Below are 15,426 nucleotides of genomic sequence, written 5' to 3' on the forward strand. Positions count from 1 at the left end.
AATAAAATGATCTTGTAAATGTTCCGTGCAGAAAAATCATTATACATACAACTCTATTATAGATAATTTTTGTCTTTTTCATTGTGGACTGTAATCCTTTCTATCAGCATCATTTCGTTGCTTATTATTCATTGGATGCGCCAGACTCAGTAGAACTCATTGGATTATATGATGTTGTTTATAAAATCAGAATAGTGACATATCTGAGACCACTAGTTTTACACAGTAATTCAAAGCCAGAGATATCACTCCCTCTGTTAGCTCTTTCCTATCATCTGAAATTGAATATTAGACTCTCAAATTATGTCCTTGTTAGAAAATTATCAATACGTATTATAGACAATTTAATTCTGCTTTTCTTTATGGCTGAATTAAGTTGGCTGTGTGTTTATGGTACATTTCTGGAGGCATGAACTGGAGCAGACAGCTGTACTAGCTTTTTCCTAGGCTCAGGTTCAGCTAACTATTTTAACCACCACAGTTAGTGTTAAAGTATTTTTATTCCCCTTTTATTGTATTTTGTCATCTTATTGCACAAATACTTCAATACACTCTTGTCTTTATATTTCTCTATTATAATTTGTTGTAGTTTCTGTACCAATCTGTCATGTTCTAACAATTATCTTATGTGTAATTCATATGCCTTCTCTCAGTCATACTTTATTTCCCAGCTACTCTTTTCCATTTATCCTCCATATGTTTTAGTGTAATTTTCAATAGCTTTAAATACCTTTAAACCTCATTCACGCTGACAATATCCCAATAGATTTCCCTTCCAATTTACTTTATCTCTATTTTTTCAATACATATTGTAGGCAATTACATGAAACGTGTTAAGCTTTTCAAATATGCTCAATGCAGGTGAAGGTGACAGATGGGACTGTACTGTAAAACGTCATGAACTAGTAAGGTTAGCATATCAGAACAGTGTCTCCTACCTTTGCCCATTCTAACAATTATAGATAGCTGGTTGATTAGGATGGATCAAATCTTAAATTTAATGTGTCTGAGAAGATCTAATTGTGTTATCTAAATTGAATTTCTGTGGTCATATTTATGAAACTGAATTTTGTAGAACATTATGACAGTTTGGGGCAATCGTCTTTCAGTTAGATATCAAGATTTATTTATGGGGTCTTAAAATGAAAGTCTCAGAATAATATAACTTACTGTGATTTGTAAAATACTAAAGTTAATTGACATCTTAGGATGTATTTATACTGGAACTTGAGGAAGCTACTTGTGACTAGATTTGAGCTAACTTCATATTTTCTTTCTTATTCCACTGTCTTTTTTCTTTTGTCTTTCTCTTATTTTTCTCCTTATTTTTTAACAAATATCTGTATGTTTAATTATACTTTTAGCCACTTGCTGTCAATTAGTGCATCCACATTTAATTAAGAGAGAAACTAATCTTTTAAAAATGAATAGATCTCCACCATCGATTTAAATTCAGGGATAGAAATGAGAATAGGAACTAAAACATGTTAAGTATCCATATGTACTGCAACATACACTGTTCTTATTCAAGGAGAAACACTGGACAAAATTCAGAGCTTTTAAGCAACAAAAATGATGTTCAAAAGTGTTAAAAATTGGTTTCAGGGAAAGGAGTCTACAACATTTTTCAATGTTGAGATATTATTTTATTTTTCTTAGAAAATCCTAACACACACTAGCCTTGTGGAATTAGAATTCCTGTCAGAAGAAACATATTACCTCTGTTTATTCTGATGCATCCTACAGTGATTTGTGTTTGTGAATGCTTTCCTCTTTATGATGATGAATCATGTCTCATGGGGCCTTAGTACTCTAAGGAGCACTCTTCAGAAAAGTTGACATGCAGTATGAGTAAACATAATGAATTGCACAGAAGAGGTACACATATACACATATACACAATGGCAGAGAACACTGCCTGTGGTTAAGTAGAACAGGCGATATTGATATATGATATATACTTTGAAGATTTACAACTGAATCCATTTTCTGGAACATAGTAGGTACTTGATAAATTATCTTTGGAAGTAAACTCATTGTAATATATAAACCTGCACTCTTTCCACCCCCGCCTTCAGCAGCCAATTTCCTATAAGACTTCACTTCTTGATGGTTTAACATGGGATCAGAGAGGAAGCCAAGTTTATGATGACCACCTGCAACTGAAACTCTGCTTGGCATATTATAACTTATTGGGTTACAGCAAGGAGCTTCATTCATGGTTGTAAAACACTGCCTGGTGTGAAACCCTAGCATGCTGAAACAGACCCTGTAGCTATTAATGTTTAGAGGATTGTTTTCTCAATGTTACATAACCTCTGTCCATGTTGAAAAACACATTAGTCTCCAGGGCCCACTGATCTCCCCAGACCTTACAAGTTTTGGCACTCTTTGGCTGATGACTTGTCTTTCTTAGAATTTGGTTCTTCTTAGAAGTTATGTTTGTGATTCCGATTTCCTTAGGAACTCAGATGCTCAAGTCCACTTAACATTTTAGTATTTAAAAATCCATTACCTGTTTTCTTTACATATATGATGTTGAATTAAACATGCTTGTTGCATGGAGAGATGGATATCATGAAGATACATTCATACAGTACTTTGAGCATGACATGTCTCCTTTCATCCTCCTCATCCCTCTACTCTCCCCTTTACTTATCCAGAATCACTTTTACTCTCATGTAATCACATATATATGTATAATAATTATATAATCGAATACATATTTCATGCAATTATATATATATATCATGATATTTGTTTTTGAGTATGGCTTATTTTGTTTAATAAAAAGATTTTTAATTAATTCTGAATTCTTATAAGCAATTTAATTTTGCTTTTCTTTATGGCTGAATTAAGTTGGCTGTGTGTTTATGGTACATTTCTGGAGACAGGAACTGGAGCAGACAGCTGTACTAGCTTTTTCCTAGGCTCAGGTTCAGCTAACTATCTTAACTACCACAGTGTTAAAATATTTTTATTCTCCTTTCATTGTACTTTGTCATCTTATTGCACAAATAATACACTCTTCAATACACTCTTGTTTTTATATTTCTCTACTATAATTTATTGTTGCTTCTGTATCCATCTGTCACGTTCTAACAATTATCTTATGTGTGATTCATATATATGCCTTCTCTCAGTCATACTTTATTTCCCAGCTACTCTTTTACATTCTATCCTCTATATTTTTTAGTATAATTTTCAATAGCTTTAAATACCTTTAAACCTCATTCACTCTGACAATATCCCAATAGATCCTCCTTCCAATTTACTTCATCTCCTCTATCTTTTCTGTTTCTCTTCTAGGATTTTTAAAACCTTATTCACCTGGCGGTGGTGGCACACACCTTTAATCCCAGCACTTGGGAGGCAGAGGCAGTCAGATTTCTGAGTTCGAGGCTGGCCTGGTCTATAGAGTGAGTTCCAGGACATCCAGAGCTACAGAAAGAAACCCTGTCTCGAAAAAACAAACAAACAAAATCTTATTCATCTTATTTGCTTGCATTTATACACTTAATTACTAACATCATAGTATTTTGTTTATATTGCACAATCCTTTCCCTATTCCATAAACCTTATTGGAGTTGAAGGTGTAATTTTAATTAATTAATTAATTAATTTTACATCTCAATATTAGATCCCCTTCTCTAAATCCCTTCCTATTGCAGCTCCTTCCCCATTCATCCTTCCCATCTCCTCTGAGGGGGAGCCCTCAGGTATCAACACCTCTACCTCTACCCCAGCACATCGGTTAAAGCAGGACTAGGCACATCCTCTGTCACTGAAGCCATACAAGGCATTCCATCCCTGGTAACAGGATCCATAGGCAGGCAAAAATTTCAGGGACAGCCCGCCTCCAGTTGTTGGTGCACCCACATGAAGACCCAGCTGTACATATGCTACATATGCGCAGGGCCTTGGTCCAGTCTACGCATGCTCTTTGGTTGGTGGTTCAGTCTCTGGGAGCTCCAAAGGGTCCAGGATAGTTGATTCTGTTGGTCTACCTGTGGAATCTCCATCCTCTTCTGGTCCCTGAATCCTTTCCCCAAATCTTCCTCAAGATTCCCTGAGCTCCATGTAATTAATATTTGGCTATGGGTATCTGCATCTATTTTGGTCAGGTGGTGGGTAGAGCCTCTCCGAGGAAAGCTATACTAGGATCCTATCTGCAAGCATAACAGTATCTTAATAGGGTCAGGGATTGGTTCTTTCCCATGGGATGGGTCTCAATTTGGGCCAATCATTGCTTGGCCATTGCCTTCGGCTCTGCTCTATCTTTGTCCCTGCACATCTTATAGGCAGGGGGCATTTTAAGTTGAAAATTTTGTGGGTGGATTGCTGTCCGTATTCCTCTACTGGGAGTCCTGCCTGGCTACAGGAATGGGCAACTCCAGGATCTATGTCCTCCATTGCAAGAATTTTCAGCTAGAGTCACCTTCATAGACAACCTTTGGCCTTCTCCCATCCCAGGTCTCTGGCATGTTCTAGAGATGCCTCAGTCCCCGCTGATTTCTGTTCTCCCCCCTGTTCTCCATATACCTGATTCCCCCCAACTCCCCTCCTAATCCCCTCTCTCAGAAGAGGTAGTTATATTTAATTGAACATTAAATATAGTATTTTCTTTTTTTTTCTTAGTTAGCATTTATGTTTATTTTTTTATTCGATATAATTTATTTACATTTCAAATGATTTCCCCTTTTCTAGCCCCCCCACTCCCCGAATAGTATTTTCTTAATAAACCTATCAATCAGTTTTGTTTCATTAATCAGTGGTTGTTTCTTTATTTGTATTCTGCTAATGAAGTAGTGTAGGAATGTCTTTGGGACAGATAAAAATGAAAAGTTTGTTAAATTCACAAAGAGTAGAATTGTAATGGCTAATCTTAGTTGTCAACTAGATGCAACTAAGAGTAGTGCTGTTAGAGTTATTAGAGTTTTTCAGAGTTTGTGATCTGATATCTCCTTGTATCAGCTTAAAAGGAAATGATATAAGACAAAAATGATTGGTAGCTTCCCAGGGTCTGCTTCACAAAATTTGTGACTCTTGTCATGCAAAATTTCATCTTGGATCTCTTTTATTCTAGACATTTTCTTTTTCTCTTACTTATATATCCAGAGTTGGTAGAACTATTATTCTTTTCTTCTGTCCATAAACTCCTACAGCAAATATTTTTTAATGTTTATAGTTCTTTGAAATTCCAGAGGTAGAGATGACCCCAAGTTGTGTCCTTGGCCAACAAAAAAGTATAACAAAGCAGAAACCCAAAATTTTGCATGAGAACAAGTTGCTCTGACTATACCCAGATGCCTGTGTTATACAAAAGGACAGTCTGAGAATGCGAGCTGATACCCATCAATTTAGCATTTGGCAGACTGAGATGGGAGGACTGTGACTTTGAATCCAACCTTGGCTACATAGTATGACCCTATCTGAATAAACAAACACAGAAACCTGTAAATATGCCTCCCTGTTTTCAAGACCCAGTCCTGTAGTGACTTTTGTGATACACCTTTTTCTTTTACTTCCTCCATGGAGTGGGACACTCAGGTGGTAGAAGGGCTCTCCCCTCTCGGGTCCTCTGGGCCTAAGGTGAAGGTGTCACCTATTGACCTGTGGCTGCCTGTGTGGTTGGAGCCTGAGAGTTAGGCCATGTTTCATTGCGTGCATTGCTACGTGGTGCTCAGCAACACTATGCACCCTGCCTGGGACCTTTCAAGGTGCCACGTGCCCTGGCCTTCACCAGAGTCACAAAGAACATCATTTTCTTAGAGCCCTTTTTGGTTGGCATAAAAGGTTCTCTCAAACCCAGCACAGAAAAACTTTTATTCTGTAATTTCTGTAGGACTCCTGTTGGTTTCCATTTATATTCTACCCATGCTGCTCTGGGTGACTTGAGAGGCCATTTCTAACTTTCTTGTGATAAAGTGCTGTGCTATCTGTTAAAAACAAAGACCATAACCCTGCTCTCTCTCTCTCTCTCTCTCTCTCTCTCTCTCTCTCTCTCTCTTTCTCTCTCTCTCTCTCTCCCTCTCTCCTTTCCTCTCCCCTCACTTCTCTTAGCTCCTCCTTCTCTCTCCCCTCCAATCACTCAATCACTGCCCTCTCACTGCCTCATTGTGAATGGATAGGAAATATCTTGCAACAGCTCCCATTACTCTCATGACATTCTACAAAAGCACATGGGGGCTCTGAAATGACAGGGCTAAATAAAAAAAAAACATTTTTTTAAATTGTTTTCTCAGTAGTTCTTGTGGTAGAATATTTCATCTCCATTCCTCAACCTTATTTTTTAATCTTCTCAACCCCTTTTAAAATCGTTTCTACCTCTGTAATTTCAATGATTAAACAAATGTTTACTGTAGGAGTTTATGGACAACTTTAATTTTTAATCCTTTTAGCCTGCTTCATCCATTGAATTACTCATTGATATGGACCTTCCTAAAATAGTCCTTGAGTTAATGAACACACTGCCCTTTCCTACCTTATTGGAGTTCTCAACCAACATGTACTTCATTTAGACATTTTTCAAACTTTATTTGTTCTTCGCTTCTGCATCTGTTTATAAATTATCATTTTACTTTTTACTGTACTTTTTTTAAAACTCGTTTTGTTATATAGGGTCTTCCTATGTAATCTGCTCTGGGTCTCAAGCTCTCTGAGATCCTCCTACCTCCTATATTCAAGGGCCTGGGTTCACACTCATGGGCTCAATGTCTTGCCTCATTGATTTACTATTTTCTGATCGTGGATCCCCTGATTCTTTGGATAAACTCTTTCCTCATGTGATTTCATACATTTCCAAGGTCCTACACTTTTCTGTAGTGCCATGACTCCCTGGAGCTTGCAACTCATATCTGACTACCTGCTGGAATGTATTTCATCACTACTTCAGTTTAGGAAGTGTCAAAATATAGTCTCATTTGGAGACTTACTTCTCCCACAACGTGTATGGAACTTTCCCCTTCCAGGCCATTATAACTCACTGGGTAGATAGGGCTTTTGTTAGGTTTATGAGCCCGTGAGACATTACAAAACAATTTCTCTATTTGTCTGTATGAGATAAGTCAAAGAAATGTCAAGCAAAATCTGAAACACCAACAGGTGTCACTCTTGCTGAGCAGCGACTGGGAAGGCTGCCAAAGATGACTAAAGAGGTGCCTTTATTAGTCATCAGTGAGGAAAAGACCTCTTACGTAACTTCTGGGCACAAGGGATAAACAACAATTGAGTCTACATAGTCCAAGATGCTCATCGGATGATGGCTTCCACATGGCTCGTGAGTACTCAGGCGATGCTCTCCCTTTGGTCCTTTGCTGAGCCAGTCCCACTTCTGTTCACTCAGGTCTCCATCTTTTGTCCCTTACCAGTAAGCTACTTAATATTTTATTTTCTTCCTATTTCAGAATGATTGCTAATCTATTTGCAGCTTTAATGCTTTGAAGTATATCCATAGCATTGTTTTAAAAAGAGCATTTAGCAGGGTCCTCCTGAAGTGTCATGCCCAGTTTTCTGAGGAACCGCCAGACTGATTTCCAAAGTGGTTGCACCATCTTACAATCCCACCAGCAGTGGAGGAGTGTTCCTCTTTCTCCACATCCTCGCCAGCACCTGCTGTCTCCTGAGTTTTTGACCTTAGCCATTCTGACTGGTGTGAGGTGAAATCTCAGGGTTGTTTTGATTTGCATTTCCCTAATGATTAATGATGTTGAACCCTGGACATATACCCAGGGTTCCCGGCATGCAATAAGGACACATGCTCCACTGTGTTCATAGCAGCCCTATTTGTAATAGCCAGAAGCTGGAAAGAATGGAGGAGTGGCCCCTGGTTCTGGAAAGACTCAGTGCAAGTATAGGGGAATACCAGAACAGGGAAGTGGGAAGGAGTAGATGGAGGAACAGGGGGAGGGAAGAGGGCTTATGGGACTTGCAGGGAGTGGGGATCCAGAAAAGGGGAAATCATTTGAAATGTAAATAAAGAATATATCGAATAAAAAAAAAACAAAAACGAAACCAAAGCAAGCAAAACAAAACAATAATCCCTCTTTAAAAAAAAAAAAACAGAGCATTTATAGAGAAATCTCTAAGCACACTAGAACCGCCTTGAATGTGACTATATACACATAGGCCAGGGGCATGGATAGAATGAAAAAAGAAAAATAATGTTTTTTTTGGGGGGGGTTGGGGATATAGCTCACTTGGTAAAATGTTTAATATACAAACAGGATTTTTCATGAACTTGTGTAAAATTGAACCCCATTTCATTCCTTAAGCTTGCAATAATCTTCTGAACTATTTGGATATTGTAAGATAATGTTTAAATATTATAAGATTTTAAATTATAGAAAAATGATTGGACCTACTTTCTGAGATATGGGAATATAGAAGTAGTTGATAAATTCAATAGGAGAAAGACCAGGCTAGTGGCCAAAAGAGATATGTAGCACATATGTAGTGATGTAATATAGATGGAATACAGAGAATTATAACAATTGAATGTAGTGTCCACTGGGATAAGAAGATAGAACACACTAGGGAGTATTTATAAGAGAGATACAAAAAGAAAACAAGATAGAACCTGTGTAACAATGAAGATGGCAAGAAGGCTATTCTACTACACAACTGTGTGTACACAGCATCATTCACGCAGGAACAAATTTAGAGTGAGGAGGCTATGATGGAGGTGATAAATCCTCTTTGACTATTATCTAAGTTTGAGAATTTGTAGAAAAGTCAAAGGAGACACATTCATCTGGGTGTTGGGTTGGAGATCTAGGATATGAGGTACAAAAATCTGGTGTATCAGAGGAGTTAGTTTCCAAAGCAGAGGTTAGAATCTGGTTTTCAAATTATTTTAGCAGATACTGGAAGTATGGTGAACAGAAAACATGGAGATATGGGTGTAGAGATGAGTGGAAAGTCAGTCTTTCAGAAGGCTGTTGATTTAAATGGTACAGGACAAAGACCTCAGTTAAGAGTCAAAATGTACTGAATTCCAAAGCAGAAGGCATTGATGGTGTTTTACAAAGCAATTTGGATGAAACAGTAGGGATAGAAAAAAATGTATTGAGGTGATTTTTTTTGAATAAATGAGAGATACTTTATTTTCTGGTTGATTAGTTGTGAAAACAAATGAAGGTGTCAATGAGAACAATTGAGAAGAGTTTATTTTTATTTTTGTAATAAGAAGAAGGCAATGATTACAGCGGCACCTAAAAATCCCAACAAATCAAGTAAAAAAACAATAAAAAGGGAAAAGGGCATAATAGATGGAGGGTTAAGTCTCAGTATGGACCATGGTGTGAGGTCTGTGTCAGGAAAACCCCTCTTCAAGCTTGCCTTTGTCTTTCTGGGATTGAGACATACATTTTATTAGTTTTCGACAGTTTTTATGTTTTCTATGAACTTTAAATGTGAATAATGTATGCATGTGTGTGTGTTTGCATGTGTGTATGTGTGCAAGCACCCTTGTGAATCCACACAAAGTTACATATTTCACATGGGAAATGAAGAGATAATCTTGCTTGGGCATTTATACAGCTTGTCACTGCTCAATAGTGATGAATAGGTGAGCCCTGACTAAACTCCTATCCTCTTTACTTTCGCCTTATACAAACAAAATCTGTCTTCCATGAGCTGAACTGCAGGGTTTACAAATGCACTGCAACTTCTGTGCTGCCCGCTGCTAAAGCTGCAATCACTCCAGATATAACGTGTTTTTCCTTTTTAAAATTAGACTTTTGACAGCAATTCCTTCCTCCATGATTTGGTTTCTTTTATTTGACGACTTAGCCTCATTTTAGGAGCTATTGGAAAACTCACCTAATTAAAATTTACAGATCATAAAGTTTTATTCAGTGTTAAGGCTAATTCTCCTGTATAGTATTGAATGCCAGAGATTACTTTTCCAGTGGGAGTGAAGCTCAGAACACTCTCATTTCATTATTAATATAAGTTATCACCAACCAAGAAATTAGACTGAGGATTCCAGTCATCATCCTCAGTAGAGATGGGAATGGTATTATGATAGATAGTGCCTACTCTGTTTTAATGAATAAGATGATTAAAAAGAAATAGATAATGCTTTGACAACTGAGTGAACAAGGGCCAATTAGCTTAGAAATGAGTTCAATAATCAGAGCTTTCACTGGTTGGATTTTTCTGATCCCTAAAGAGTGAAACATTTAGATTTTGGAGAAATGTTTAAGAGTATATATCAGAGAAGTGTAGCTTTTTCCCCCTGATTTATGAGCATCTTACATAGTGTTAATTAGGCAAGGAGTTTCAAAGAGCTTGAGATTCCACAGCTGGGAAAACAACAGGGATCCATGTATCTCTACTGGTAACACCAGTAAACCCCACAAAGGTGCAAGAAAGAAGCTCTGAGTAGCACAATCTTGATAGTGAAGACCTGTAGCTGAGTCCTTCTGGAGGGACAAATCAAGAGGGCAGGATTGGGTACAGATGCAGGAACAGACAAACGGATGGTAAGTTCAGGTCCAGATGGGTGAACAAGAAAGAAGACATGTAAGTGGAGACAGCAGTAGACAATAGCAACAGCAGGGAGTGAACTGAGCTGAAGCCTCTAGAACTTTTGGGAATTTTATGCTTATTAGTTTTACACACACACACACACACACACACACACACACACACACACACACACAGAGACACACAGAGACACACACACAGACACACACACACAGACACACACACAGACACACACACACACACACTACACACTACGTACATACACAAAGAAATACAGAGAGAAAGACAGGTAAAAAGATAGAGACAGAGAGCTAGAGACAGACAGAAAGAAAGAAAGACGGAGAAATGAGTAAAAGAGAAATGGAAGATATGAATGGCTAAATAACAGGCTGGTAGAGGCTGTGCGATGGTGTAAAAAGGTTTGGCCCTCACAGACTGATATGTTTGAATGCTTGGCCCACAGTAAATGACACTATTAGGAAATGTGGCTTTGTTCTGGTAGTTGTGGCCTTGTTGGAGGAAGTCTATGACTGTGGGTGTGGGCTTTGAGGTCTCCTATTTTTTGCCCAGTGTGGAATCAGAGCTGCTTCTGGGCTGCCTGAGGAAGACAGTCTCCTCCTGACAGCTAAAATGTAGAACATCAGCTCTTTCTGCATATTGGCCTGGATGCTGCCATTCTTCCTGCCATGATGATAATGGACTGAACCTCTGAAACTGTGAACCAGCTCCAATTAAATGTTGCCATTTATAAGAGCTGCCTTGGTCATGATGTCTCTTCACAGCAATAAAAACCCTAACTAAGACAGGCTGGAAGCCAAAGGTGCTTGTTCAGTGGAGTTTCTCAAAGCAAGGCACGGTACAATAACGCTGCTATTTTAAGAAATGTAGAGTCACTTAGAACAAAAATTCCCTTATCTCAACAATCACATTTTTCTATATTATTTAATTAAATAATCTAACTAAATAATCTAAACACTGATAACTTATAATGATTAAATACAGTTTTATTGACTTTAATTCACATGGAAATTATGTTTGTTTCTTATATATTTTGTAAAGATATCTTGTTAATCTTAGAGTAAAGGATATATTTTACTTACTTTGGTGAGCTTCTAAGGATTTGGAAGATAACTCCCAAACATTCACAGAATGTGGTAGGTTTCCACTAATACATCACTTGCTCCAGATCATAAAACCACACCATATCTACAGGGAAGGAGTGCAATGTGATGGCTTTGTTGAGAGCATTTGAGGTATACTGTGTAGTTTTTCAAGTTTCCTATTAAAGAGGACTAAGGTGGAGGGGGCCTTATCCCATGTGGTAGTATGATTTTTCTCACTACAGAAGGCCTAATCATAACATTCAAGTACAGACTACCTTGGTCAGGTAGCAATGCCACCTAACTAAGACAAACAAGGCAGATGTAGCTAGGTCTATGTAACAGTAAGAGTAACAGTAACAGTAAGAGTAACAGTAACAGAGTTCTGCTCTTTGGTAGAAAGAGGGACGTAGGGTTGTATGGATTCAAGCATTGACTCTCTCTGGCCCTGTCTTGTCTTTGCTACAAATGACCATGGGTGATGGTAGAGTGTATAGAAAGTGAAAGATAAACTGAAGTGAATATTCCATGGTGCAACTCCCATTGTCTGTGATGGAGTAGGACATATATGCAAATAAGATAAATAGAAAGAACACTTTTTAGGCAGGCAAAGTGTCATGGATGGACAGTCACAGTGAACATTTGAGGCACTAAAAGACATTCAGTATGGCGGCAGCATACTATTTAAATAAGAGAAGTTGAAAAACAGGACATTAAAGGGTAGAGAGCTAATAATCCATTACTCTATGGGTAATAGCAAGGCTCTTGAAGGAACTCAAATTGAGAAGGATTAAGAAGCATTCTGGCTGCTTTGGGCTGAATGGATAGGTTTGACCACAAGTGAAGTCCGGAGAGATGAAAGAATAAAATTCATGGCTCCAATGAATCTTGTAGTTCCTTTCTGCATTAATTTGTCTTGCCTATGTCCGTTAGTGACTAATACCTTCTAGTTGAGCATAAGTGTAGTTTTGTTTGTTTTCCATTTTTTGTAGAGTTTGCCCTGCCCCCCCCCCCAAGTTCCTATTTGTTTTGGAGTTGAATTCAGAAGACTCTTTCCATTGATACATTTTTGGACTTTACATAATGATGGAGGCAGATCAGAGAACGCTGCCACACTATTTGTAGTTCTCTGTTTATAAGAACATATACCAATCGATGTTTGTACTCCAGCAAAGATGGTTTCAATTTTGTCATTGACAGATGGATGTGTTGTGCTGCCAGCACATACTTAACCTGCCAAGCATCTTCTAATTGCTAGTGTACAGACACCTTCTGAGGCTTGGTGTTCAGCTGCTTTTCTTCCAAGTTTAGTTTCTTCATAAAGTGAGGAACACCTGTTAAATGGCAGCATTTGTTACAATGATGAGAATATTAGTGAATGAAGCCCCAACAGGGTTAGTGTGTGGACATCAGCTTTAATATGTTTAGTATTATCAACTGCTACTTTATTTATTAAGATTAATATTTAGATATGCTAGGGAAATCAGATCTGAACATCGCACCGATTACAGTCAAAACAAAGAGCTGGTATTTTGAGGCTAGGTGTTCAAAACTGGTTACAATTTTGTACTTTTAGCATATCAATATTTGATTAATATGGTAATACTGAATGATTTTATTCGTACTCGATTATTATAGGCACATCCCATGTTTATTTATGAAGAAATGAAAGCTTAGAAAATTTTTTATGTATGATTGCCCTATCTGCATGTACTCCGGCAGGCCAGAGGAAGGCATAAGACCCCATTATAGATGGTTGTGAGACACTATGTGGTTGCTGGAAATTGAATTCAGGATCTCTGGAAGAGCAGCCAGAGCTCTTAACTACTGAGCTATTTCTATGTGGGACCATGAAAGGCAGCCTGTTTTCTGGTTGAGCTAGGCTTAAACTCTGGAGACTCCACAGATAATTCTGCAAGGGACAGATTGTTGGCAATGCTCCCAGATACTAGGCTCCTGACACGAGGCCTCCAACTTCATAATTCTGTAACCATTAGTCATGTAAGACAATGCCCCAAGCTCCTAGTATTCTGTCTGGACTCAACACCCACAGTTACCTGGCACCAGCCAGGTATGCTTCTCCCACAATTACCTAGCAACAACCAGGTAGGCCGGGCCCACTATGAAAGAGGATGATCTCCCCCTCCTCCTTCTCTTGTCTTCTTGTCCTTTTGTTCTCTCTTGCCCTCTCAGGCTCTTTCCTTTCCCCCCTTTCCACATGGCCATGGCTGGCCTCTACTTTTCACTCTTCACAACTCTCTACCAAAAATAAATGATTTAAAGCCCTGAGCTGCCTCTTCTCATCTGGACCCCCATGCTGGAGCAATGGAGCAGGTCTCCCTCTCAAGAGCTGTGTCTAATCTCCCACAGGGAAACCTCTCTGCACTTCCAGCCATGTTTACCACCAAACTAAGCCACCTGCCCTAGCTAGCCAGGGACACTCATTCCTGCAGGAACCAGCCGGAGTACTCCTCCTTTCCCTCCTTCCCCTTTGGCCCTGGGCTAGGCCCAGAACCGTAGACTCCCAATCCTGTTCTCAGCTCTTGTGCAACACCCAGTTTTCAAGAGTGAGAACCTGTTGTCCTCAGCCTCCATGTGGCCCAAGGACTCACGAGCTCAGCCCTGCTGGTTCCCAGGACAACCCCATGGACTGCCCTTCCCAAACCCTGGAGCAGGGTCTTGCAACTTCTCATGTCCCAATGCCCACCCTGCGGTTATGTGGGGATGTGAGCAGTCCAAATACCGACATTCACCTTTTCCCAGTGGTCCAAGCTCTGGGCTGGACGTGGGATATCACTCCTAACCCACAGTTTTCCAGCCCCAAGCTTGGAATTTTTGAATTCAAAAAACATAAGCTCTAAATGGCAAAGACATGACAAATATTAGCTTTTATTTTTTGTCAAATTATGTATGAAGCTCATATTCAAATTCTTATTTTGAATATTTATTTATTTTTATTGTATATGTACTATTGCTTTGCCCACATGTAAGTAGGTGTACAAGCTATGTACCTGGTGCTTCAGAGGCTAGAACTAGAGTTACAGATGGTTAGAAGTCACAGTGTGGGTGCTGGGAACTGGACTTAATGTTCCACAAGAGCATCAAGTCTCTTAACTGCTGAGCCATCACTTTAGCTTCCAAAATCTCATTTTTATACTTAGCATTTGTAAAGATATAGTACTAGAGTACAGGATTGTTACAAAGAAAGCTGAAATATAAAAAACAGTATTTCAGTGTGTTTGTAACTTATTACAAAGCTGTGATCCTGATAAAGGAGTGGAGGTCACTGGGGATGTCCATATATAGTTTTAGGCTTCTTGTTGCTATTGTGCCAAGATCCATTTGTTTCTCTTAACTTAATGGCACAGTTCATTGTTTCATGAAATTCATCAAAATTCATATATCTTTGGAAGACCTAGAAAAATATTCATTTACTGTATATGCTCAAGTTCTCTTTTTTTATACAGTATATTTTGATCATATTTCTCCAACTCCTCTCAGATCTTTCCCACCTCTACCCTCTACACCTTCTTTTTCTCTCTTTTTAGAAAACAAGCAAATAAAAACATATCAACAAAACAGAATTAAAAATCAAAAGAAAACAGTGGAAAAAGCACAACACACATGTACATACACACACAGAGACCATAAAAACACAAAATTGGAAACTATAATTAACAAGAAAAAGACTAGTAAAATAAAGATCCTCAACCAAAGCAATGTGAGATAAAAGATAAAGGTACAAAAATACCATTGCATTCATTCTGTATTATCAATCTACTCCTGGGTATGCAACTTACTGTAAGTGTGGTTAGTGTACCACTGAGATTATATG

The 15,426-nt window shown here is 38.4% G+C and overlaps 1 pseudogene; it reads left to right on the forward strand.

The window, feature by feature from the left end:
• The first annotated feature begins 5,469 nt into the window (after positions 1-5,469).
• Positions 5,470-14,452, forward strand: LOC127674233 (protein Mis18-beta-like; annotated as a pseudogene).
• Positions 14,453-15,426: the final 974 nt, after the last annotated feature.

Source organism: Apodemus sylvaticus, chromosome 23, assembly GCF_947179515.1.
Source record: "Apodemus sylvaticus chromosome 23, mApoSyl1.1, whole genome shotgun sequence".
NCBI classification, from domain to species: domain Eukaryota; kingdom Metazoa; phylum Chordata; class Mammalia; order Rodentia; family Muridae; genus Apodemus; species Apodemus sylvaticus.